Genomic DNA, 26,889 nt, shown 5'->3' on the forward strand with positions numbered 1-26,889 from the left:
CGGCCAGGATTTTTATATCCATTTGGTATGCTAAGTGACCTCTGGTGTGGGTCATTAAGGCTAATTGCCTGGCTCTGGCAGAATTCATTGGGTGAACGTGCCTGGTTTTTCCACCTGTAATCCTCCATAGCTCTCTTCTTTGTCTCAGTACCAGAGTGGTGTTTGTGGATGTTTGAATTAAAGGAAGTGTGCATAACTGTGTTGGTTTCCTCCTCGTCTTGGTACTTCACTGATGTGTGCCTGCACTAACAATATGAGGCTAAAATATGTTGGCCTCACCCAAATGAGGATGTGTTTTCCTAGTTGGTCTCTTCCTCGTCCCAGTGTTGAGGTGATGTTTCTGGGGGGCATCTTGGGGCAGATGGGGGCGAGGAAGGGAGGGAAAGGGTTAACAGTAGCCTACAAAGGGTTGAGAGCTAGAGGGTTCATTGTGAAAAGGGGCCCATGTATCGCCTAGGGACATCCACTCCCCAAGTGCCCTCCACCCAGGTGACCCTTCCTCGTATATCCACCCCCAGGGTCTGGATGCAAAAGTGATGGCCTGTCCCTGGCCTCCCGAGAGGAGGATCCAGGGGGAAAAGAAGTGAGTAAGCCCTCGGGTTCCTCACAACAGACAGTATAATCTCATTGCTTTCATCCTACGATTTTCATTCATACACGGGTGTAACATATGCCTTGCTCCTTGGTATTAGCCCGGTAGTTGGAACTACTGCGTATATTCAGTTTTTCCCTCAATGCGTTTGTACTTCGCTGCACTAATGCAGGGGCCTCGGAATAACTTTGGATGGGCTATTTCCCCACAAGGAAGCGACCCCGGCTCTTGTCTGGCTTTACTGACAGATGTAATTTAATTGAGCAATATTATGATTCAGCCCTATTTAGCCACTTGGCAATTCTTTTATGCAAGTGGCTCAGATGGTAGCCCTGGTTGTTGGACACAGTGAGGCGTTCATAGCAAAGGGGGTGCCTAGATGATGGTTATATACCCTTCCAGTCTTATGTGCCTCTGGATAACTCTTGGGGACTGTCACAAAGGTGACTGGGATCAATAACTATGCCAAAACAGAAATGATAGTAAAACAAAACCAAGTTCTTTAATCCTGACAGTATCACACAGCGTGACCAAACACAACAAACGGGTAATTGTAATATACATCAGAAAAAAACAATCTGTTCTATGAGCTGGGACAACACAAAAATAAGATTTAAAGGGGTTCTTGCCCCTTCTTCTAAAGGGAGTATGCCTGTTATGCAGGCTTGGGTTTAAGGGTTTCTAGCAACCTCCTGGTCTTCTTGGGGTCTCCTTCTGCTTTCCTTGATTTTGTCTGCTGTGGTAATGGGATTTCCTCTAGCTGGGTTCAGAGCTGGCTTTTAAGATGGGTGCCCGTCACTGCCATGCCTTAGTATCCTGACTCTTGCGCTCACCAACTTGTCTACACATGCTCTTGTTCTTCTCCTTGACATCGCACCATGAGTTTGTTCCGGCTCACATTGTGGGGTTGACTCTCTGCCCTTACCCCTGCTTTAGCCCAAGCATGCCCTCTTGCACCTACTTGGTCTGGCTAATTAAGTTCTCTTTCTTAGCCTCCTGAGGTTTCTCTACCGCCTCCTGATATGATAAGCCTAAATTGCATCTTCTTGCTGTTCACCATCTTCCTCCTTCTAATATTCCTTTACTACCTCATATTGATTTTTAGATCCAACCTGCTCCAGATGACTGGCCATCTCCTCCTGACTTCTTTCCCTCTATTCTCCAACCCCCTCCTCTCTTCCCAAGCTTCAGTATTACCCCAAACTCGTTTTGCTCACCAACCTTCTCCAAACTCCTTACTCTTCCACCTCCTTCACACTTCATCATTGCTTAACCACCTCCTGCCACCAGCTCCTACTCCAATTGCCCACACAACCAGACCACAGCATTGTGTTTTTATAGTTTTGTAACCTCTTCCCCGGGGCTACACTTCTGGTGAGGGTCTTCAATTTTGCGTGTAAATGTACAAGGGGATGTGATTGGGAGTTGTGATTGGGTCATGTATTTAATGTAGGCTTCTGAGGGTAGACCAAGCATTTTAAGGTCTGACTTGCCATTTTGAATTGAACTCTTTACTTCTGGAATCGATCTTGCATGCCTCTGAATATCTTGGAGTAGGTGTTTACTGCTTGCAGTGGAATATGGTGACGGTAAGTAGAGTAAAGGCTTTCTGTTCTGTCACCCATGTGCAGCTTTGCAGGGAAGGGTATGTGGTGTGGTGGTGCTTTAAGTTGGATTGTGAACCGAGGCTCACTGAAAAATTCAAGCTGTTTCAGTGTCTGCATGGATGCGCACTGCCGCAAAGTGAATGCTCCATTTAATTATCTCAGCGGGGCTTACTGAGAAGCATGCTTTGGTTTCAGGGTCTGTGTGGACATGTGGTGTGGTTCGTCTAGGTCTATTGACAAGAATTCCTGAGGTAATTGTGTTTTCGCTCTTGTGGGTTGTGTGACGATGTTCAATCTGCTTAATTTGCCTCAGCAGGCTCTTAGTAACGTTATGCAAGATAAACGCAATGTACCCGACATGGTCCATTTGGCACACAGGACATTGCTTTCTTAAAGGGGCAGTGTTGCTTTTGGACTAGCCCCATGAATATGTGAATGGTTACTGCGTAAGGGCAGAATAAAGTGGTTATTACCAGTTTTTACTTTCATTGGAGCAAGAGCTAAGTGAAATGCCAGTTATTGAAGAATGACTTTCAAAAGTTTGTGAACCTTCATTTCTCTATTTGCGTCATTCGTGGGAGGGGTCTTTTGGGGAGTTAAGGTCCCGGTTTGGCAAAGAACACCCCGTTGACACTTGGCTAGGGAGGCTGCATAAGACTGTCCCATGTCAAATGATTGGGACCAGTTTGGGGTGACTAGGGGATCCTTACAATTCCACCCTGGGCATGTCATTCACTAGTTTCAGGAGACACCCTGACCCCATAGTTGCACCCACTAGATGTCCCAGAGTCAGACCTAGTCCAGGATGATGCTTGGATGTCCCCTGACCAGTAATAGTCACAGCCACCTGGCGAAACATGACTGCACCGCTAGTCTCCAAAAACCACCCCCCCACCCCCCGCGGGGCCCAAATTACAATTGGACGTTGTGCTATTCTATCCCCATAACTATTGTAATTGATCTCCCCTTGTTAATCTGTATACATAACGAGCCCATACTGTACTTGGTGCATTAGGACCCATAAGCACTCCTTGGAAGAAATCTCTCATTCCATGATATGTTCCTGTACTAAGCCCATCCTTTCTTGGTCAATACAAATGTGCCCAGAGGTATATTGCCTGGTCCTTTACACAGATGTACCAGTTACTGTGGGTTATGTCTACTCCTGTGCCATTTTGTATCTTTGTCATACAAAACTGAGCTTCACACAGGGATTTAATGAGGACAAAGCAAAACTGTTTTGAGAGGACACTACCCAGCCATGCAAATGGAGTTGCCATGATGAGAAAAAGCAGGTTCAATTGGCTTCCTTTTGGTTATACAGGTGTGGAAACGGGCAGATGCTTTCGAGTATTCCGGCTTTAAACCAGGCTATGTGTGTTGCTTGGGGGCATTGCATTCATAGAAATCCTACAAGGGTAGTGGCCCGGTAGACTGGTCTGTGCCCTCAAATGTCATCTTCTGTGGTCAAAAAGGGGTAAAGAACAGTAATAAACACTAAATTAATCAGTGGCCATTTCCTACTAAGATGGATAATATCCTGAAAACTAAAGGCAATAGAAAGCTAGTCCTATATATACACAATCTGAAGTGGGGGCTGGAGGGGCCAGAATTTGAAGAAGAATTAAGAGCTCTTAGTACTCGAACTCTGATAGTGGCTTGATGGGAGTACAATGATGGAATGAACCGGGAGGAACCCGGCACATATAAAGTCTCTACAGTGGCCCCACTTAAGTATGTAATTACCTTGGTTGGGTCATTTCTGTTTAATCAAAATATAAAGAGGGCAAATTGGCCAACTGAAATTATTTCACCCACAAGTTTGAATCCTTTGCTTACTTTTTTATTTTCGTGTTATGGGGTAGGACTCCCTATAGCCCACCTCACATGTTCTTATCCTCTTCTTCCCTGTCTAGGTTTGAAAATGATGTCCCCTTCCCACTGGCTCCCGAGTGCAGTGGTGCACAACATGGACTGCCATCTCTGCTGACTCAATTTTTACTCATTTGGCGGTCTTCTGTGGCTGCCTTAAGTCTGCAGGTTTTAAAATGTCAGCGACATAATAGTAACCATATACGTGAACAATATGGGGTTTCCTGGCATGGAGCTAACTGGATACCCCAGTTAATCAAGCAACAGAGTTCTGCAACCAGAGGATGTTGGTTCCCTACCTCAGACCTGCTTGGCAAAGGAAAACATGATGAATAAAGAAATATTCAAATGTACCCCCAGAGAATAGTACAATCGGCAGCGCAATATCCATTTCAGCACTGTTATTAATACAGCAGATTGGGTAAGGTGAACTCCTATAGGACTGGGGTTTCAAAAAGGTTTCCAGAGTTGAATAGTTCTTAGGATCAGGATGGATACTGAACGGGTACAGTGACCTAAATAAATACTTCTGGTCTTTATCAGGTTCTCCCTAATCTAACGCACAGATCGATTATAGCGCCCTGTGCTCTTTTTGACTTCGCAGCCCCAAGGAAGGAGTACCCAGCTCTTTTTATTTATTGATTTCTTTTCCTGGTTTTAGTATTCCCACTTGGCATAAATATTCTCACTACTCTGGTCGCCCTTAGGATTCTTACATTAATAGCGGCACAACTCGATCAGCAAGTATTTCTCCCACCCTTGCACTCTTGTCTTAGGGGGTTTCTTTGAACTTACCAGCAAATATTTCTTAACCAGTGTCTATGGTCACTGTCTGGGTGCATTATTTTCACGTCCATCCTGAGGTCGCTGTCGTAGATCAAAGTTTCCAGCGTTGCAGGCTCTGGTCTCTCCTTGTGGGCCTCGGGCTCCTCCTCTCCAAGGATGCCTTACAAACTGTGCCCTTCCTGACCTTTCAAGGTCCAACTTTCCTCATTGATTATTAATTCCCCATATTGGTTCCTCTCTAGCCTATTTGCTCCAGGATTGACCCCTTGTTCAAATCGGGTAATTTGTTTTCCCAATTTGATCCTCCAGGTGTTGGTGCTCATCTTGTCCAGCTTCAGTGATTCGCTGCCTCCCTTTTCCTTCTGGCAGAGATCAACTGTTTAAAGGTTCAGTCTGGTACTTGGGAGTTCAGCAAATGTGGTTGCCGTTTCCCAGCTGTACAGATCAAAGGCCATCTGTCATGCCTGGGCCATGCCTCTTAACTTTGACCCCCGCATGTCGCAAAGCTATGCGCTTGCACTCCTTCGACCTTTGCATCTGACTCATGGGATGCAGCATTGGTGTTTCTTGACGAAACTGGTGCAAGGCCCCCAGGAGACGGCTTCACTCGGTGTACACCAGTCTTTGCACCTGTGGGAACTACAGTATCTGATATTTTCTGTAAAACTGCACTTGTGCATAAAAGGGACCTTGCCCACACTTTCAATCTCATGAAATAAGCCCTGTAATCTTTCACAGATCTCCTTCCCTTGATTCTGTGCACTGGATTTATTTTAGTTATTGCATAGTTTTGTTCTTGACACCAGCTAGTATCCAAAATTCTTTGTGAGACTCCCTTTGATTTGGTACCAATTATTTGTTGCTTGCATTGTCTTCTTTTTTTTTGGCCTTTGTACTCGCTTTGAATCCACCTTGGACTGTGCAGGCTGTGAAATGATTCACTTAAAGATTACCCCCAACAATGACAATTGCGTAAATATCACACTGATATACCACCCACTGGAAGGCATGCCCGACTTTAATGAGTCGGGCCATGAGTCGGTCCATCTCTTGGCCCCTCTAAGCAAACCTAATTGCTGAACCATTTTACTAAAGGACCTTAATAGTTGAATCAGAGAGACAACTGTTAAGGAGGCACCCAACTTGGAGCAGCACCTCAGAAACATGGATATTCTAATACACAATACAAACCCACTCATTCTAAAGGTAACATCGTTGATTGGATTGCATCACGAAACATCACTATGACAAATGTTGACTCTAAAGCATGTATATCTGGTCCGACTACATGTTTGGCGAGTGCTCCCGGCAGCAACCTGATAAACCAGCACATGAAAGCAACAATCCCAAGAGAATGATTAGTAGGAACTTTAACAAAATCAAGCAGGTGCCTCATCATGAACGCCACCACTGACCTAGATACACCTGGGTTGCTGGTAAACTCCTATGGCACAAACTGGAACACTCCTGGAAAAAGTTGCTCCCATAAAATCAAAAGTTATAAGAGAGGGAGTGTGCCACAAAAATAGTTTACTGCAGCCCTCACTGAACTAAAAAGGGAGAAAAGACAAGCCGAGTGGGTGTGTGGAAATACTAATCTGAAAAAAACAAGGCAGTTTGGAAATCACTGGGAACAGTTTATAAAAACAAAATCTACGTAAACAAAAAAAGTGCTTTTTTAGCAACCACATCGAAAGTGCCGAGAACAATACAAAAAACATTTGAGATTTCTAGGAAACTTGAAAATGTAACTCGCAACCACAAATCCTCATTCCTACTGAAGAGGACAGTGTTAAAGTTCAACAGGCATTCCTAGACAGTCACCTTAGCTTGTAGAAGAATAATAAATAGCATAAGCATAGAGATGCAACCAGAAATGCCAGTGGTAGAAGATAGAGGAGAACCAAAGTTCCCCTTTAAACCAGTTATTGAGGCAGAGATGGAAATAACACTCATAAACATGCGCATGGTACATGCTGCTTTCGGCCATTACTCCGTTCCTGACGCATACCAAAGAAGTTGTAGTAACCCCCCTTGTAAAAAAAAACAAAAAAAAAACCTGTCTTGAATCACAAGGAACGTGGTAATCTGTGATCTATTGCCAACACCCCCGTTCTACTAAAGATCGTGGACAAGGTTGCCAACACCCTGCTACAGCAACATCTGTAAAGCTTGGGCATCCTCCATTATAGGCAATGAGGCTCTCAGGCTAACGACAGGATGGAGAGCACCATATTAGACCTCCAAACACACATGCTGGACACTCTGGACAGAAGCAAGTTGGGGCCGCTGATGATATTAGACCAGTCAGCAGCGTTCAACTTGCTAGACCACAAACGCCTGTTTGAGACCCTAGCAACCACAGGACATTTCTCAAAGGATGCCAGAGAATGGATCTGTTCATTCTTGAGCAACAGGAAGTCCAGGGTGTGTTTTGGGGCGATGCCACCTCAGGACCAGAACAAATACACTGTGGGGTCTCTCTGACATGGGGATACAGTTAACAAACTACACAGATGATCTTAAACTCTGGATGGAGCTATGTGGCAACTACATCCAATATTTAGATAGGCTAGCCTACATATACGAGTCGGTTTAGAACTGGATGTCTAAAAACTGGATGTGTTTTAAACTGTGCCAATACCGAGCTCATGATTTTCACATCCACACATTCCAGGGCTAAATTAGACACTCAGTGCACAACGTTGAATATTGAAGGAAGTTGTATCCCTGTGGTGCTGAGACACAACAAACCATTTATGGCACCAAGAATGGCAAAACCCTGGTTAGGGACATTATTCTACCTAGACTTGATTATTATAATGCCCTCCTTATCGGTGCCAACATAGACTACGTAAACAGGCTCCAAGTGATTCAAAATGAGGCAGTTGGAATTGTCTGTGGTACCTCGAAGAGAATAAACCTCAAGCGCCAGGAAAGAACTACACTGGCTGCCAGTGACTGCAAGAGTACACTTCAAAGTAATCTTTGCCCCACAGGTTAATTTATGGCAATGCACCTTCCTACCTCAGACAAAGTCTGAAGCTATATGAACCATCAAGACCGTTATGCTCCAGCAACATCCAGAGCTTAGTTTAACCCAAGAACTAAAAGAGTGAGGGTTAACAAGCGACCCTTTCCAGTCCAGGCCTGAACACTCGCCCCATAAATCTACGGCAGGAAAAACATCGGCTGGCCTTTTTTGCAAGTGGCTGGAAAAACTCCTATTTGCGCAGTCTCCCAAGATCTATTCTATATGAAGTCGTGTCTGGTGAAATGTCCTGTGTTGATGTGCGCTCTGAGGCCTGCAGTCTACAGCGCGTAATAAATGCATTTTAAAAATCCTAGAACATCCTTGGACCATCAACCTGTTCATTCCTGACTCCTAGCATAGGGTCAGTCATCCCGCCTAATGATACCACAGATGCATTCTTTTTTCCCCCTGCATTACACTTGTATACCCTATACCCTTTACTTTAGCCCTTATTGTTCTAGTCTCTTTGATTGCAGCTTGGCACATAGCTAGTTCTTTCCTCCTTCCATTGCCGTTACCCCCGAGCACAGTTGTGATTTCATAATCTGTCTTTGAGTGTAGGGGAAGGTCTGTGCGGTGTCTTTGTGGATGATGTGGCTGCCCTCAACAGTCTGGTATGTGTCCTGGTTTGTGGCTTGGCTAAGTGCGGGTGGCATTGGGGATTTCAGACCCTTGAACTTGCATGTATGTAATTTGGAAGAATTTGTTTCACTGAGATCCATGACCTTCCCATGCTTCTTTGTTTCCGCCAGTACCATGCAACAGATGTGGAGTTCTAAAAATGAAGGCGGGCGATGCGCGCACTCCAGGGCCTGGTCAATTAAACCTGTTGCAAAAAAATATATATCTGGATTAAATCCCAAAATGGACAAGTATTCACCAGGGTTAAATCCCATCTGCTGCAAATCCCAAAGATGAACAGGTATTAACAGGGTTAGATCCCTTCTGCTGCAGTTCTGTTGTCTGTAGATGTTCTCCTTCAAGCGCTTTCTTATCTCAAATAATCATCAGGGAGGCTGTGTTTCTTTAACAGGTGTTACTGATTAGACTCAAAGGATTCTGGTAGCTGTAGTGAAAAAATGGTTTCATATGTAGAGTTCTGCCTATGGTTGAAAAGGCTTAGTTGGTCCATAATGGGGCACATTTATTTGTGGCTCGGAACCGGGTTGTCCCGCCTTGGATATTGCTGGGGAACTAGAGCAACAGCAGGTGTTTTTCCTCCTCCCGCTACTTGGGATTAGAATACATGTTGAGTGGCCACTATACTAAAAGTTAATGAGCCATGAGGTTCAGCAGCGCTGAGCAAGCCTAGAGGATCCATCTTGTGTTTTTTGATGGCTCTCCCAATGTGACTAATGGAGTTTGTGAAGCTCAGGATCCTGTTCTCTTTCCAGTAAAGGGTCCCAGTGAAGAACAGGTCCTACAGTGTCCTGTCGTCGGACTCCTGGACTTCAAGTATCCTGGAACTGATCTACAAACCTCCAGGATGATATCAGAGTTCTACTCCATCCCCAATCCAGTTTGTGATCCGGGTGCATTATGGTGCTGGGAGACCATCCCTGTTTGAGAGCATGAAAAAGGTAACATTTTAGGGCTATTCATGGCTTTGTCTTGAGCTTCCTTTTATTCCTGTCCTGTGCCAGGCTCAGGGCACTTGTATAAGAATTATACAATGCAAAGATTGCATTCAAAGCGTGGTGTCAAGAGTGTTTGAACCTGGCTGGCTTAATAGTTCTGCTTACTTGCATCGGTGGAGTGTCCTCCTTTTTATAAAACTGGAATGTGTGTAATCGTAAGTATGCTGGTGGTCCTCATTGGAAATATTATTCCTAAGTTACACTTGTCACATTGATTATGGCCTTGGGCAGCTGAGATAGTTTTGAGGAATTGTAGAACCATTTCTAAGTGCTTAGTATGATAGATTTCTTTATTCCAGATAGCTTGTCTTTTCAATTCTCAAACATACCCAAAGCTATTCAGACCATTTTCTCTTGGTGTTTTTTCTGCAAGACTTCTAAACCAAAGGGAACAAGATTAGTGGGGACTGTAACTAGGTGTGTTATCGAGATACTGGAAAAAAGTTCTCTTCTTTAGCCCAACAATGATGCACCATATTCCATCCAGTTTTTGTTTAAATGCAGAACGAATCCAGTTTTCAGATAAGTGAGAAGACCTGATAACCATGGTAATTGGAGACTGTGTTGCTCAGTTATTAGTCATGTATGAATATCCTGCAGCTAACCAATCAAACTGATGTATCTTTCCCTGGCCCTCTGCAGAAGACTCAGAGTAGAAATTGGGGTTCAAAGATGAATCGGGCGGTGACAATGAGAAGAATCTGTGCCTAATGGGCAGCAGGAGGGCGCAATGAATAGTGAGCCTTATTGACCTCATCAAGGAAAGTGTTTGAATTGATTGCACACTTGCTCGCCCCACATTAGGTATGCAGACACTCTTTCTGCTTACTCTTTCTATGATTTGCGCTTGACACTGCAGGCACATTTGACGAGACTTAAATGGAGATGTGGAGTCTTGTTGGTACAGATCACACATTGTAGAAGGGGAGGTAGGGCGTCTGGCTGGTCCATAGCACTCATTTTAGTAGGCTCTATATTGGAAGGCATGGTTTTAGGAACATCTGATGTTTTACTGTAGGGAGCTTATATTTGATCCCCCAAGTGGCCTCGGTACAGAGCTTGTTTGAGTACCATTGTTCGATTCCAATGACTTGCATGGTGGCAGACTTTTAGAAGTGTTCAATGCAGAGATCTTTTGAGTGTTCGATGCAGTGAAAGTTGCTATAGTTCGTGTACGCACCTGGAATTGCACTTATAAATTAAAGAATCTTTTTGATATGTTAAAACTCAGTCCTTAAATACATTAAAAATGGGATTTAAGTTGGGCATTATCAATGAGCAGGGCTCCATTGGCTGAGAAATGGAGTTGGGTGTCATCCGCCAAGCAATGAAAGCTGACATCTGTTTGCAGTAGAAGATTGTAAATGGGTTTAGCAGCAGAGTCTGGCAAACTTGTGTCGACTGTCAGAAATAATCTTTTGTTTACCTTTTGAGTGCCTTCTACTTCCTTCCTCGAGGGTCACCCAGACTTGAAGGTGGGATGGGAGCATATAACATATTGTCATATATACTTTAGATGGCGAAAACAAGATCACCTTTTTAAGGTGTGTTTGTGTATTCTAGTTTCTTGTTGCACTTAAGGGTCAAAAGTGTAGAAACTGTTGCCAAGAGGTCCATCAAGATCCGTACAAAGAATGTGCTTGCATCCCCTCCTAATAGAAGATTCTTTTATATTGAGGACCGTTTCAATAACAAACACAGTACAGTGGATAGCCAGAAATCAAAGGGCCCAGCGCAACACAAATTCAAGAGGTGTTCAGAAATGTTCATGAAAGAAAGATATTAGCTTGGGGGCAAACATTTCCATGGCCATTGAGTACAAAGGACTTTAATAGGTGGAATTTAGGATTCTTTCAGCAAATATCAGAATGAGGCATTGGTGGCAAGATTAGGTGCAAGTTCTTTGTAACCTCTGAACTGCAAGGGTCAATTGGCATAGATGTGGTGTCCTTGTTGTTAAACCAATCTCTCGTTTTTTAAAATGCATTTCCTGGTGGGATAAGCAAGTGTGGCGAACTGATTTTTATTTTTCTTCCTTCCAACGATTGCTTTTGTTGAGCATTTGTTCTACGAAGGACATTTCATAGTTGAGGTTCTTCCGTTACAAACTGACCGCCCCCTTTTATCTATGCTGTATTTGTGGCCCTTCCATGGATGCATTTCTGGGTGAGACAGAGTCTTGTATGTGATGCAGCAATTGACAAAGACAGTGAATTTTCATGCGATTGATCCTCTGGGCCTCAGTGAAGACCAGCCTGGTAGCACCTTTCTGGACTACTGTAGGGAGATTTTATATTTGGCAGGTTCAGATGGGGAGAGTTTTTTGTTGGGCCCCAAACTGTTTGAGTCAAGAGATGAAAGCAAGTCACAGTTTTTCAAATGTCTTGTTGGAACCAGGAGGAGAGACCGTCATGAAAATGTTTTGTTAGGTGATTTAACCGGTACCAAGTGTGCTTTTAAAGTACAGAATAAAAATATCAAAAGGACACACACCTTGTGTAGCTAAAACGTTCTCTTTGCCCTGTGAGCGACAGAAAAGATGTCACTTTAATATTGCTGGGCCTAAATTAAGAATGTTTCTGATATTGGTTGTAAGACTCCCCCTGCCAGCAAAAATGCTCCCCTTTGATCTCCACACTTATACCTGGTTTATGTCTATGGTCCACTTCCCATCTCTGAGGATTACTACTCTGGTAGTCTCATGTTTAAACAGGAGGTTGTACAAGGCACTTGTAAGGGTGGCCCACTGGAGAGGCTTAGCAGAGAAAGAACACAATTGTTTCTTCTGGAAAAGAAAATGCATTAATTGAAGACTTTTTCTCATGACTCGCATGAGAGCTTTTCATCGAGTAGAACTGCAAATCACGATCTGTGGCATTATCTCTTAATTGCAATGGGGACTTCTGCAAATAATGCCCTATAATTCCCAGTCCCTGCTAATTTAGTGTTTTTGGAAGTCAAGTTGAGAATTGGAATAATGCAGTGGTGCCACCAAAAGGAGACTTGTACAGCACATACTCTAAAACAGCATTTCGAATCTGTGTCTAGTAGATCCCTTTCGTTAAGTGCTGCACAGAGCCTTGACTGCCAATTGGTGTGCTATTTTCCATGCCTCTCACAAGGTGGTAATTCACATAAGACGGTCTCTAAAGATTTCACTTGTAGTACACATGGGTACAGACAAACATAAGAGAGTGTATTTACCTTTGTTACATAGTTGAAGAAGGGTTACCTGTCTGGTCTTATCCAAGCCGGGGGAATGTAGAATAGCTTCATAAGCAGATTATCATCAGGATGTACCATCACAAAAAGCACATTGCAATTCTTGGTTTTGTAGCTTCTAACCAATCTTTTTAGAGCCCCACCCACTGCACACTCTTTGTGTAACATAATATAGAGGTGACACTGATCGGAATTCAAAATTGCATAAAATGTTTCTTAAGTAAGATGGAGGGTTGAAGGTAGTGGTCCTTTCCCAAATAAATCTCTCGTGTTTTTTTTTGTTTTTATCCATATAACCTTTTTCCAGCATCCCAGTCCTAATGGTATGCCGGCTATAATACAGAACAGGTTCCGGATCATTTCTGCAAGAACACACACCACAGTGTAGCTATAATATCCTACTAACCATTGAGTCCTTTACAAATGAGTGTTTGCACATTTTAAACTGGGATATCTGGAGAGACATCCTATCTTTGCTCTCTAATATTTGGTAGTCTGTGGTCCTTGTATGTATATATATATATTTCTGAGGCTTGGGGAATCTGCTTAGATCACATGTTATGCATAGGCCAACATCTAGTGGAAGCTGCAGAGTATTAGTTGTTGTTTTCCAAATCCGAAAAGGGAAGTCGACGGGGCATGCCAGTAATACTATCCCTAGTGTGACCTCTACTGTACCCATGGTCCTTCATGCGTCTAGGTCCCATTGTGAGCGGACGCTTATCGCAGAGTTCATTTCGGTTAACGCCATTGCTTATGACAAATTAAAATGAGTATACTCTTTCTGTCCTTTTCCTTACTGACTTCGATGTATTCATCGATGTGGTGGAAAAGACAACTGTCAGACGAATTCCAGATTCAAAAGACCCTTTTGGCCTTGGAAAACCCACCGGGCCTAGGCCCTTACAGTAGGGAGAGTGAGGGGCAGTCATTGAAGAATGTATTTTCCCCTCCATTCCCATTTTCGCCTCGCTGCCATTCCCCTTAGACATGGATAGAACCCCTTTTAAATGTTGCCCCACATGCTATAAAAAATTCCTTTGGATAGACGAGCAACGGGTGTACAACTTTTGTCTAGCCCGTGACAACGACGAGGGCCATTGTTGAGCCTGCAAGCTCTTCAAACCAAAGACTCTAAGAGACCGTAGAATGAAACGCTGGGCCCATTACGCCATGCAGGCCGAGGCCGCCATGGATGTGGAGGGAGCCTTCAGTGATGGCAGTGTTGCGTTCTTTTCAGACAGCTAGGGCGACGGGGAACAGTTAGGTTCCCAAGCGCAGGGCCCCAACCCCAAGAGACAGGCCGGCGGCTCTGTTACAGGGATGACACCCGGTGGCATAGCCACTAACACTACCCCGTCACTAAACGCACATCCCAGGGCAAGGATTCAACACAGTCGACGTAACGCCCAAATACGGCGTCAAGGGGGAGATCCACTGAATCCCTGTCCTCTGGGCACTTGAAGTCCCGATCGCCCCATGACACACCCACAAGTCTAAAGACCGTCAAGATGCCGCCCCCAAAACATCGACCGAACGAACGTCAGAAGGTGAGGCGGCGGTCTGCTCCAGTGCTGAAAGTCGGCATCCTTTGTCAAACGGCTGTAGTCTCAAAAAAAATCAACTTTATCCCCCACAGTGAAGAAAAACACGTTCCTGAGAGCCTGCTGAAGTCTAAGCACTCCAAAAAAACTCCTCCAAGAGACCAAATCATAAAGATAAGTCAAATAAGGACAAGTCTACCCCTACTACTAGGGAAAACCACTGTCCCACAAGAAGAGGGTTCATTGGCAGAAGCCTTAAAGAACAAGGACCAGTCCACACCCCAGGGCCATCCCACACCCCTAGGACAAGACTTTACCCCTCAGTTCCCTGGTGTCATTCCCAGATCAGCCCTATGGACTGCGGAAGACCTAGACGGGTTCATGACTAGAATGACCTTTATGGCCAATTTCTTCGAATAAAAAACCCACAGGCTTACTAAAACATTCAAGTTACACCTCCTACAACTGAGGCTTCCAGCTCCCAGCCCCGAGCTAAGAAAGCTCGTCCTGAGTCTCTATCTGTGTTAAGTACAGTCCTAGGTGATCTGTAAGATGTCCATGCAGACACTGAGGATGATAAAACTACCAGCAGTCTGATGATCAACATCATCATCATCATCATCATTATTATTATTATTAGGATGAGGAGGATGATACCCTGGCCTCATCAATTCATCAGGACTTGTCAGTGGACAATCAGCCTCCCCATAACAACATGTCAATTAAAGCAGCTGAACACTTTGGTATCCAAACACAATAAACTCAGCTAGACAATATTTTCAATATTAGATGAACTGGTCAGGGAGATTTACTTACGCTTTTCCGCCGACTTCCTTAATGAGCAAGGTAGTGCACAAGATTCACAGAGAACAAATGAGGCTCATCCTAGTTTCTCTCATGTGGGCAAGACAGCCATGGTATCCACGTCTGCGTAAATAGGCTATGTGTGATCCCATCAAACTCCTGTGCCAGACAAAGCTGTTGACCCAACACAGGGGAATAACAGTACACCCTCAACCACCTTCAATGAACCTGGCAGCTTGGCTCCTGGGGTCATAGAGTTCGGACACCTTAATCTACCACAACAGTGGCTATTACTTCCATAAAAATAGTTATTGAATTGCAAGCTTTGTCGGTGCAGGACCCTTTCTTTATCATTCATGAAGATAAATTGGTTTTACGCACACATCCGAGGTTCTCTCCTAAATTAATTTCGAAATTCCATGTGAACCAATCCATTGAGCTACCGGACTTCTTTCAGAATCCAACAAGCTCAGCTGAGGTAAAACTCCACACACTGGATGAGAGGAGGGCGGTTCTTTACTATCTAAACAAGACCAGACCGCTGAGAAAAACAGACCAACTGTTTGTCTCCGTAGCACCAGGTAGAGAGGGAGACTGTCCAAAAATGCCATTTCCAGATCGATAGTCAGATGCATACAACTGTTATTCATTATCAAACAAAACGCTGCCTTTCTCACCGAGAGCTCACTCCACAAGGAACACAGGAGCTACTCTGGCTTTTATCGCACATGTCCCCTTAGACAGCATTTGCAAAGCAGCTACATGGAGCTCAGTACACACTTTCACTCGGCACTACTGCATCGACACTCATTCCAAAGCAGATGCACAGGTGGGAAAAGTGGTTCTAAAACATCTATTTGCCACTGTTCCTTCTCACTACCCACCAACTTCTCCTAACACTGCTCGCTAATCTATGCATAGCCTGTGATCTAGGCAGATTCCAGAACCCTCAGAAAGGATACATCACTCACCGTATTCGTATTTCTGAATATTGTATCTGCTTAGATTCACATGCGCCCACCCTTCCTCCCCTGAGATGGTGCATGGATGTTAGTTATATGAGCTTCTTTGATATTTATCTGCTTGGATACACCTGTTCTCGCGATACACTTCATGCTCCCTCATGTCGGAAACAAAACAATCTGAGGGACCGCGACGCGTGAAGGACCATGGATAAAGTGGACGTTGCACTAGGGATAGTATTACTGGCAAACCCTGTCGACGACCCTTTTCGAATTTTGAAAAACAACTGTAATGCTCAGCAGCTTCTACTAGATGTCGGCCTATGCATAGCATGTGAATCTAAGCAGATAGAAGCCTCAGATACGATTACGGTGAGTAACATATCATAAATATATTTTATAGGGCTGTGGTCGCTGCCCTATAGCTAAGGTGAGTAGTGAGTGCCTTCGGAAATGTATTGCTAATAACTTTTAACTCGTGTGACGGATTTGGATGACATTTTGCATACAATTTTGTACGCCTGGGCCCACCCTCACCACCCTCCTCCCTACAATCCCCCCACACCCTGAAAAGTCTGGGAAATATTTGTTAAGTCATTCATAAATAGAAACAAAAGCACTTTCGGCCTTCTCCCCCTTAATTTCTCCATAGACAAAAAAAGGACTTTTTTTATCCACTGCACCGCTCAACGGCTGGATTTGGGCCAGGTCTGAAACAACTTGGGCCCGATGCAGCCAGTAGTGTTTTTAAAAAATATTTGATGGAGAAGGGAGTGGCCCCTTCTCCCAAAATTGTAGCTATGTCCCCATGAAGTATTGTGTCATGATCAGAATTGGAAAACTGACATTTTTTTTTTCCTTTCGAATCAAGAGATCACCAAGGGTAGCACCCTTAATTATCTGATAATGAAAAAGCTGAAAAATTGCATTTGCCGTGAGAAAACAAGCAAATGCCATTAGGCAAGAGGTGGGGGTGGGCAAGAGGACACCAAGTGCAATTTGGGAGTTGGAGATAGGCTAGGGACAGAGTTTGCAACACAAAGCTTTCCCGTACCCTCGGGTATTGACGGAATAACCACAGTTACCCGACTTCACAGATGAAACTGTGTCCCAGAAACCAGTGCAGGGGGAGCCGGGGGGGGGCGTAGGGGAATATGAGGGGGCAGGAGAGGAGGCGGTCATGAGGGGTGTGTGGGGATGGGGGGCGGAAGCAGGCACAGTTGAGAAGGGGCACTTGGTTAGTGCCTAGGAGGGCCAAAAAAAGCATTTGTTTCAGTTCCACCCCCAATAACCTGCAGGCATTTTGACTACAGATGCCCTTGGTTATTTGTAAAGTAACCTCGGTTATAGAAAATAGTTAAATATTTTTTATAGCTACAGTGACTTTGTGGGTGAAAAATCACTGGCCATGGCCAAAGGCTTGGTAGAATTTTAAATGGCTGAAGGCCTGAAAGTGTTGTAATATATAAAGTTAGCACGGCCAAAAGCTGTGGCCATGGCCAGTGAGCAGGGAATTATCTAATAAATACAGTGGGCATGACCGTGCCCACTGATGCCAGAAAATATACAGTGGGCACGGCCACAGGCCATAGACCTTGGCTCTGAAAAATATACAGTAGGCATGGCCAAAGGAACAATGCCGCCGAAAAATATATACAGTGGACATGGAGAAAAAAAGATGGTAAAACAAAACTCTTGAAAGTCAAGGAAAAAACTTTAGTTGAAGTGTAGTTAAGGTGAGTAAACCTAACGCAACAAAACCCTTGAACTTCAGTGCATTGGGAAACTTGTCACCGGCTTATCTCGACACGTTTCCGTTGCGAAGCCCAAGAGCGCATGTACATTATAAGAGAAGGAATGCCATACAAAATGGCATGTGGGAGATCAACGAGAACGTGCTTTGTTCACTTGCATATGGGTAGGTATCCTAGCCCCATCTCATAACTTCAGTATAGTCTTAAATCTTGTTGGAATAGGGTGTAGATTTATATGTTGGCATCATCCCCCATGAGATTCAGAATACTTAAACCAGTCTTGCTTTGTATTTCTCATATTGACTTTGACTCATTTTCAGAGTTCCTTAAATTGGTGCTTCATTTTTTTTACTTTTTCCCATGTCGTACTCACATTTTTTTTCAACTTCTGCTTCCATGTGGAGATGGCATATTCCTTCATCATGAACATAGTTCACGGTTGTCGCTTAGGTAAACTCATTCAGAAGTCTGATTGTGTTTGCCTTCATTTCCTTACTTTCAATGACCTATTCAACTTCTGGTATAAGGAAAGCACAATCTTTACCTTCCTCTTGGTCTTCATTTCATGGGGAGATGTGTTTGGAGAGGCGCTTTCACATCAAAACGACTCGATCGGAAGCCTATTTTGTGTCTAAATTTTTTGTTACGCACATTGATTTATAAAACTAATACCAAACCATACTAACATTTCCACTTTTTCAAGCAATGTGTCCTGTTTTTTAAATTTTGTTTGTATAGTATACATGATACCTTTACACAATACATTCAATATAAAATACATACATGCACAAAATGTCATATTACATACAGTATACTTCAACTAACCATACAATCCTCATACCGCTTAACATTCATCTTAGAAATTACTTGAACCACCACTAGCAATTACAATGTCTAAACTCAAAAGAACATCTTCACCACCAATTACTTGCTGTAGGTCATTGCAAATCTTTCAGAAATGTTACTAACGCTAAAATAAGCGAAACTTGAGAGGTTGTCATCAGTCTATTCCAAACATCTAAAGCAACTGCTGTAGGCAAATGCACAGAGGGCCCTAAAAGGGTTATTTAATCCTCAGCTGTCGATGTACAATCCATGATCGCATTTTGGAGAGTCTCGGCAAGATATGATTTACATAGTCTACACTTCAGTAATTCTTTGTGAATTCCGAGACGGGACCAATTATTTCCAGTGTCGGTAGGCAGTTTAGTCTGAATTTGAGATGCCATGTACAAAACGTCTGCAAAGGAAACTTTCTCAAATCTTCTAATGTCCTTTGTCTGAGTATAGAGAAGCACATTGTTGCAATATACCTTGATTCTATCTAGATCTTCCATATCTTTTTTCATGTCCCAGTGTTTAATTTTCCTTTTCATAATTGCTTGGGAATCCATACTCAAGAAATCTGTCCCTTCCATAAAATGGATACAACGCTTCCTAAAATTCCGAAGAAAGACCTTGCCCTTACCCCCACCATCCAACAATTCTCCCAAATAATCCCCCAAACTAGGTTTTTCCATATTAACCAACTTCCTATATGCAAACGGACTTCTCGTCAGGTATTGGGCCCACCAAGACAGTAGACCCAGTTCTGAACCTATGACTCTGATGGGCATGGATCTAGGCAGGCCCAGAACCTCTTTCAATACCCTGCCCTCCAGAATGTCTAAATGTTTTCTGTTCGTAAAATTTATCAGCTGAACTCCATTTAACACCACAGCAGTTACTTTAAGACGGTAAAACTGACACAACCTGCTTTTTATAACCTTTATCAGTGTTATACAGGATCGAACCTTCGTCTCCATGGTTGCTTTATGGACTTTTAATATATCTGCGACGGAGAACGAAAAACCCAAATGCATGAAGGTCTTCATTTCTGCTACCCGAATATCATTGAGAGACCACTCCCAGTATTTCATTCGTTTTTTTTCTTTCTGATTGTTGTTACAAAGGACTTTGCAGGGTTTATCTCCAATTTATTACTATTCAAGTAAGATGCCATTCCGTTCATAGAACGCTGCAACCCTGCTGGAGTGAAGTCTAATATTATGAAGTCCTCTGCATCCGCAATGCAGTTTGTTCTTAAACCTGCACATATTGGTGGTAACCACCCCAGCTAATACTAACTTCCCACAGATCTGCATATATAAAGATAAAACAATGTGGGAGCTGACTCCTTTTCCCAGAGGAATGCGCCGAGCGAGATCCCCTTCAGTATTTAGCCATACCATTGTCCCATTGTTGGAGTATAACAACTACCGCATCTGCAGAAGCCCTGAATCAATCCTCCACAACCTCATTTCTTCCATAACATTCCCAAATCGGCATTATCCAATGCGGAGGAGGGATCCAGTCCCGCTGCATACAGGGTTCTCCCCGTGCATCTACCGACTTATGACATACTTTAGGCAAGTGGCATACCGCTGTGTGGTCCCGATTCCTTTCCTGAACCCAGTTCGTAAAGGGTTGCACTGATTTGTTGACTCAGCCCTCCTTGTTAAAGGACACGTCTAATGACGAGGTGGGCCGGGAACTAGTAGGGTTTTCTCCATGACCTTGAAGAATTGGAACAAGAATAGACCAGTAACAAGAATCCTAACATTTGCCTGTTTGAATGATCTTGTTAAACAATCTGTAAAGAATGGCTGCTCATAGTTACTGTCTATTTTTTAGAAGTTAATTGGGCATACCATCCGGACCGCAGGCTCTCGAGTCATTCAGCCTGTCCGTTATCCTCTCAATTTCATGACTGTCAAAGTACTATGTCCTAGGTATAACGGATAATCTGACAGCATTCATTATTAACCTAGAACCACAGAGCGCCACCTTATATTTCGCAATGAAATACTCTACCAATACTCCCTCTGATTGCATCTTGTTCTTATGATTCAAATGCCACCATATCCGTCTGCCATACTTTTAAAATTAAATTCCCAAACATATCTTGGGTCTCCTATATATCCTGCACCTTGTGATCTTTTACCCATTGTTTATATTTCTGTCTGCGAGACTGAGATTAGCTTGCTTCTGAACATTCCATTCAGTCATATTGGCCTTCCTCAGTTTCTTGATATCAGACAGCATAGCCTGTTTCTTTAGGGCAATAGCCCTATCAAAATGTGTTTTATTATTAACAAAGACCTGTGGCTGGCTCCCAACAGCTAATTGAGGAACTGTATTTCTTCATCAACGTCAGTTTGACTAAACTCGTCAGGAGCAGTACAGCACGCTTTCTCATTTTTACTCCAATTACAACACCATTTTTCTATACAATTCATTTACTATCAGGTTTGTACACCTTGTTTCCCCTGTAAACCCGCCCTTTGCAAAAATTGTTAAAGAGCAGATCAGCATGTCATGGTCACTGTCCCCTGTCGGTATCACCTCAAATTAAATATTTACACGTTTGATGTTTGCTACATAGATATGATCTATAGTCTAATGTGAGGAGTGGACATGCCACGTGGGTACCGGGGGTGATCCGGAGGGAGGCGATGCATTCCGTTGACAGAAGCCCCATCTCGCCAAGAAGTGTGTCCATATTCGCCAATGCTTACTATTTTTGCCCTGTAAATCTATTTCATTGGCACATCGAGCACACCTCCCCTCCCCAATTCTTCAAAGGAAGATGCGAGATAAGGACATATTCTGAAATTTGAGTGACACCATATCATTAAACAATACTCTATTTCATTTAACACTCAATCTATTTCCACCCAAACCGGATTGAAGTAGATATTTATGGTAAGTATCATCAAATATTTCCCATGGTAATTACAATAACTTCTGATGTTGTCATACAGTGGAGAGCCTGTCCTTGCTTAATTTTAATAGCAGTCAGGATTCCCCCAAATGGGTGTTGAGTGCTGCCTTTATTTGCCTTATTTGTTATAATACTAAACCCATCCATTTTAGGAGTAGTAGTTAGCCATGTTTCCTGAACAAAAACAATATTGTATCTTAAAAAGACAGCCCTCATACCTTCTTTCCGAAGCCAGCCATGCCCCGAGAGTTCCAGCTTAGAACTTTACAATCTTCCATTTTTGAATCCGGCTCTACCGCCTTTGGACATGGTGAGTGTGAACGCCAGCCAGGCCCAGTTCTTCCGGGCATAATAACATTCATAACCTTTATCAGTAATTCCTCCTGATTGGCATAGACCAGTTTCTCAATCAACTGAGTACAGATGGACTGCGTGCTTCCCCACCAACCTTTTATTATATAGATGGGCAAACTTAGTTTCTGAGGAGGCCACAGCTCTCAGCTCTGTGATGGTAAAGAGCTGCAGTACTCTGGATCTATTCAAGGTGATATCCCTCGCCTCTTCAAATACCGCCAAAAATCGGTGGTGGTGGTGATGATGATGATTCTGGGGTGCATGCATTTGTTCCATATTTAGGCGTCCCACGTTTAACCTGTTGCCTGTCCCACCATTGATTTTTCACATTTCTCAGTGGCGCCGGATTACCAAGTCCTGCACAAGGCTACATCATGTTAGCAGTGCTTTTATTGTTGACGACTGCAGAAGCCTTGCAGGCACATGCACAGTTAGTAACTGCCATATTCGTATTCTCCAACATGGCCTTACACGGGGGCACCAACTTCGCCTGGTCAGTATTAAAGTTCACTCCACAGTTTTCTGGTATGACCAGGCCGCTCCTTTTTCCATTTCTTCTTTTTTGTTAGTTCCCTCTTATCCCCCTAATGCATTCACTGGGTCTACTTTGGTAGAGATGCAGTTCAAATTGAGTCTACTGCCGTTGGCCTCAGTCCAGCCACCTGTCCCTGATGATGACGGGTTCTGGGAATAGTCGATTACAATTACAGTCCGATTTGCCACTCTAAATTTCCTGGTCTGCAACTCAATGGAGTCCCTTTTTAGCAGATGCATTAAAAGTATTTCTGAGAAATTTGCGACATTCCTTTGTCTGCTTTTGCCTCAGGCCTTTATAGTTCTTAGACTTTCATCGTCTCCCCACCCTTCGACCTTATGACACAAACCGACTCCTCTCCACTATCCTTCGCCAACACCTGTTGGCTGGCCTCCCTGTTCTAAAGACATCTCCCTTTATTGGAAAGTATGTGTTACGCTCACCTGGTATCCACGGGGACGCCACCCAGCCAGTTGGTCGTAGGTGCCCTTCCCAATGATTCCCTGGTGTGGTCTCCGTATCGATGGGATTCCGCCTGGAAATGAAGACTATATTAGGACTGGGCGACCAAGGTAAGTTTTCCCCCACCTCCCTTGTGTTTCCAGCCCCTCCAGGTTCTCTTCTCACCTGGTTGTCGGAATCAGTGGGCTCTCCGTCCTGCTCTCTGGGCAGAGGCGCGTTGTCTTTGGGCACGGGCGGTCCAGTTACTTCACGGACTGCTGCCCTGGTAGTGTCTTTCAGGTAGGTCTTATTGCGATTGATGGTGTTGTAATTCTTGCATGCCTTTTCTCTGTTCTAAATGTCTTTTTTTATCTCCCTAGGAGCGCGGAGTGTCCTCTTGGAGAACTGGATATGCTGGTTCTCACCGGGAGATGATGGCGCGCTATAGGGCTATGATGCGGTAAGGAGGCGCTTCGCGTAGCGCAGCGATGTCTTGTCCTCACTGACCTGTGCTTTTCTCTTTTCGTAGGTCGCGGTGAGTTCCCAGCGCAGATGGAATTCCGGAGCTATGCCGGCCGAAAAGCAACCAACCAGGTAAGTCTTTAAGCGCTTTGTGGTTGTAATGCCTCCACTACCTCCTTTAATGATGTCTTCCTCATTTTCTCAGGTCTTTCGATCCGGGCGGTGAACTCCACCAACAGAGCTGCTCAGGAGCTGCGAGCAGTGAAGGATGATGAATGCAGGTAAGATTCTGCTGCTAACGATGTTCTTAGTTTTTCTGCAGGTCCGGAATTCACCAGGCTCATGAGAAAGCTGGGCACGGTGAGCGTTGCGTTGCTAGAAGCAAAGTAACGCGAAGCGTGTTGTCTTGTTCGGGTGTGGTTTAAATAGCCACTGTAAAGTAGTCCAGGTAAAGTAGTCCCTAGGCCACCACACCCAAAACACTAGACGGCATAGCTTGGTTCTAGGAATCAAGCTATGTGGATGCCTCCATGTTGGCTGAAAGCCTAAATAAAGTAGTTCCTCAAGCAGATGTCTTTCCTTACTGATGAGCCTGGCGCCAAAGGGGCCAGGACTGGCCCCAAGAGGGCCTGAGAAGTGGATGCCACGCCTTATTCGTGATCTGAGCCCTGATTCCACCTGTCCAATGGGCTTGCCAGTGGGGGTCAGGGCGGAGGGTCGTGACAGTATGTGCCACTTTTAACTCTGAAGTTATGCGCTTGTCAATTGGGTCCATGTGTTCTCCTCTCAGTAAATTATCTTTTAACTCCTTGAGAATAGTGGAGTTCATGCTTACCTCTGACACTACAGTATGATACAGACTTATAAAACACTGCAGGACCAGATTTAGAGCCACCAACGGGCTATCTCCACTTCTTAGGACCTCTTCATTACCTGTCCATCATGCAATGAACTGGCGAGGGAGGGCAGTTACCATTGCACCATTCTCCTCCCTCGCCACATTACTAGTCAGGTGAGCGTCAGGATCGTCCGATGCATAGCTTACATCAGACTCTTCCCTGTCTGGGGAGTCAAACGTTCTCAGGGAGGCACGAAGTCTCGCAGTCGGGGTGGACGAGGCCTGTAGGGCCTATCTCTTCTTCCATGCTAATAGATATGTCGAACCGGGGACTAATATTTCAATCCCTTCTACATAATCCATAGCAGAGCCCGCCATAGATAAATCTGTTATATTATGGCTCGACTTTACAGCCTCGCTATATATTCTCCGCTGGATTGGGGGAAACCTGCTGTAATCTTCCTCTGTTCGCTCCTTCTCAAATGAATAAATTACTTTCCATGTATTCATCTAATGGCGTTTGCCCCGCCTTTCTCCGGTTATAGCGCTTTATTTTTCTCCTGTCATTTAGACTGGACTAGGGCCTCATGTAAGCAACGCAAAGCAAGGAGAGTAACGGTGACGAACTAGACTAGTACGCCACTAAATCAACTAGGCTGTTCTACTGAGGCACAGCATCCTCACCTCGCCACTGCTGAAAAAACATCCAGCTTCTTAAATGAGGCACCGGATTACGGGTCAGCAGCTGGTATAATGCTGCTGTGACACCTTGCCTCGCCGTCTCACGGCCTTGCAGTCTCAGGGCACTCTGCGTCTCACCGCGAGGAGTACCAGGAAGTACTCGCCAGCCCGCGCTCCGAACTCTCGTCGTCGGCTCCGCTCTCAACTCTCGTCGGCACAGACGCTGGAGAGGAAAGCACCTCTGAATAGGTCATAACGCCTCCCAGCCGTGTCAAGCCATACCTTCTCCGACACTCGTAACTCGTAAGTCTAGTGTGTGCTATTTGTAATATGCTTTGAAAATAAAATACTGCAAAGCGCCATGGTATCCACCTTCATTGACACTTGTAAACCCTATCTGATGTTATAGGAGCACCATCTTTGCCTTCCACATAGGGACCTAATTTACTGTATATAGATGTTCATATTGGATATAGAAATACAACTAATGCCAGTGGAATATTCATGAATTAATGTGCCTCGTTCATACAAATGACCTGACGACCTACTAACTCGCAGAAGTTCTAATAACCTGCACGGCCAGGCTAAATATGCTAATTTGTATCCTTGTGTACACTCCAGGGTTTTCAAGATGCCTCACTGGTGATGTAAAAACTGTACAAATGCAAAGAATTTGTTTTTAAAATCTAAAATATTAATCTGAAGTATTCTACGAATATGTTGCACTCTGTTTTGTATATTATCTAGCTTGTGTTTATTTTCTTACTTGTATGTTCAAGCTTACCTAACTTCCAAAACTGCTCACAACGGAAAGCCAGGTTAAGTGAGGATGGTTCTTGAGTAATAAATGGCCAGAATTCTGTAACCAGAAGAATATACAAAGTGCTTTGATTGCTCAATGGATAGGGTACATGAGTGAAAGCAGTCTTCAAGTTTCCGTACAAGAATAGTATCTAAAAAGTTGCTTGAGTGAAAGAATCTGCCATTAAGTGACAGCGTGAATTAACTCCGGCACCGAAATGACTTGTATAACGCCCACTAACTATGAGACGGACCTAATTTTCTATTGCACTTACCAAAGTAGCAGTCTGCCCTCGTACATGTAAAACCCCAGTACATGTCCTCATATTAGTTTACAGTGAGCAAGTTGCATGCTCACCCAAGGTTCAAAGTTAAGTCCCTCCCCAGACTTCTAAAAAGCTTGATTGTTTTATAATATTTGTCTAACTGTAAAATGTACATCTTTTGACAGCCTCTGATGCACAGGTAGCCTTCCAAGACTGTTTCCGCATAGTTGAGTCTGTTTGATTTAAGGGTCATCCCCTCTTTTGGCACGTTTACCAGACAAGCTCAACGTTTTAAGAAACCTGCTGTGTTACGTGATGGACGATGTTTTACAAGGCAATACCTTTAGGTCATCTCTTAAGAGTCTGAGATTAATTTGGAACACTCCTGGGAAGTTAAGTCTTGCATAATTAATAACAGAACGTTTGGAATCAAACCATTCCTTGGTATACCTTCTATCTTTTTTTTTTTTTATCCTACTCAACCACTTTTATTGACGTACCATGCTCTTTGTGAAATTATCGCATTTAAGAACTCATTCTGGTACAGGAAATGTATTCCGTTACCAGTCTAGAAAATACACCTGAACACAGTGCTCTACATATATTGTTGGGATGTTCCAGGCATACATTAGATGGTTATAGGTGGGAGAATGCTTTCAGCCTAGCATTTGTTTCTATCATATATTTTAGGGTACCAGGCAATTGTTCACGTTTAAAGTTAGGGGGGCAATGTCATTTTGTTGAGATTTAGACCGCTCACCTCTGCCGTTGCCATGGTCTTTAAGCACTCCAGGAAGCATGGTGGGTAACACCATAGGCCAATGTGTACTTTGTATGTGTTGCCCTTTTCCTGTCGGGTCTCAACACTTGCACTGTCCACTACTCATTGGCTAGTGAGAATAGACTTGTGGTGAGTAAAACATAGTGTGCTAAG

General features: G+C 44.0%; 1 protein-coding gene across 3 annotated transcripts in view; it reads left to right on the top strand.

Annotated features, from left to right (window-relative positions):
* IRAK1 (interleukin 1 receptor associated kinase 1) overlaps nt 1-26,889 on the top strand; it is a 956,043-nt gene that overhangs the window by 152,043 nt on the left and 777,111 nt on the right. Inside the window, exon 1 of one of the 3 annotated variants that reach the window (XM_069645437.1) lies at nt 9,453-9,471. The exons of the other annotated variants lie outside the window; for them this stretch is intronic. The gene's annotated coding sequence lies outside the window, so the exon portion shown is untranslated. Of the gene's footprint in view, nt 1-9,452; nt 9,472-26,889 lie in introns of those variants that run through there. 3 annotated transcript variants of the gene reach the window in all.

Source organism: Ambystoma mexicanum, chromosome 2p, assembly GCF_040938575.1.
Source record: "Ambystoma mexicanum isolate Mex_15411 chromosome 2p, UKY_AmexF1_1, whole genome shotgun sequence".
NCBI classification, from domain to species: Eukaryota; Metazoa; Chordata; class Amphibia; order Caudata; family Ambystomatidae; genus Ambystoma; species Ambystoma mexicanum.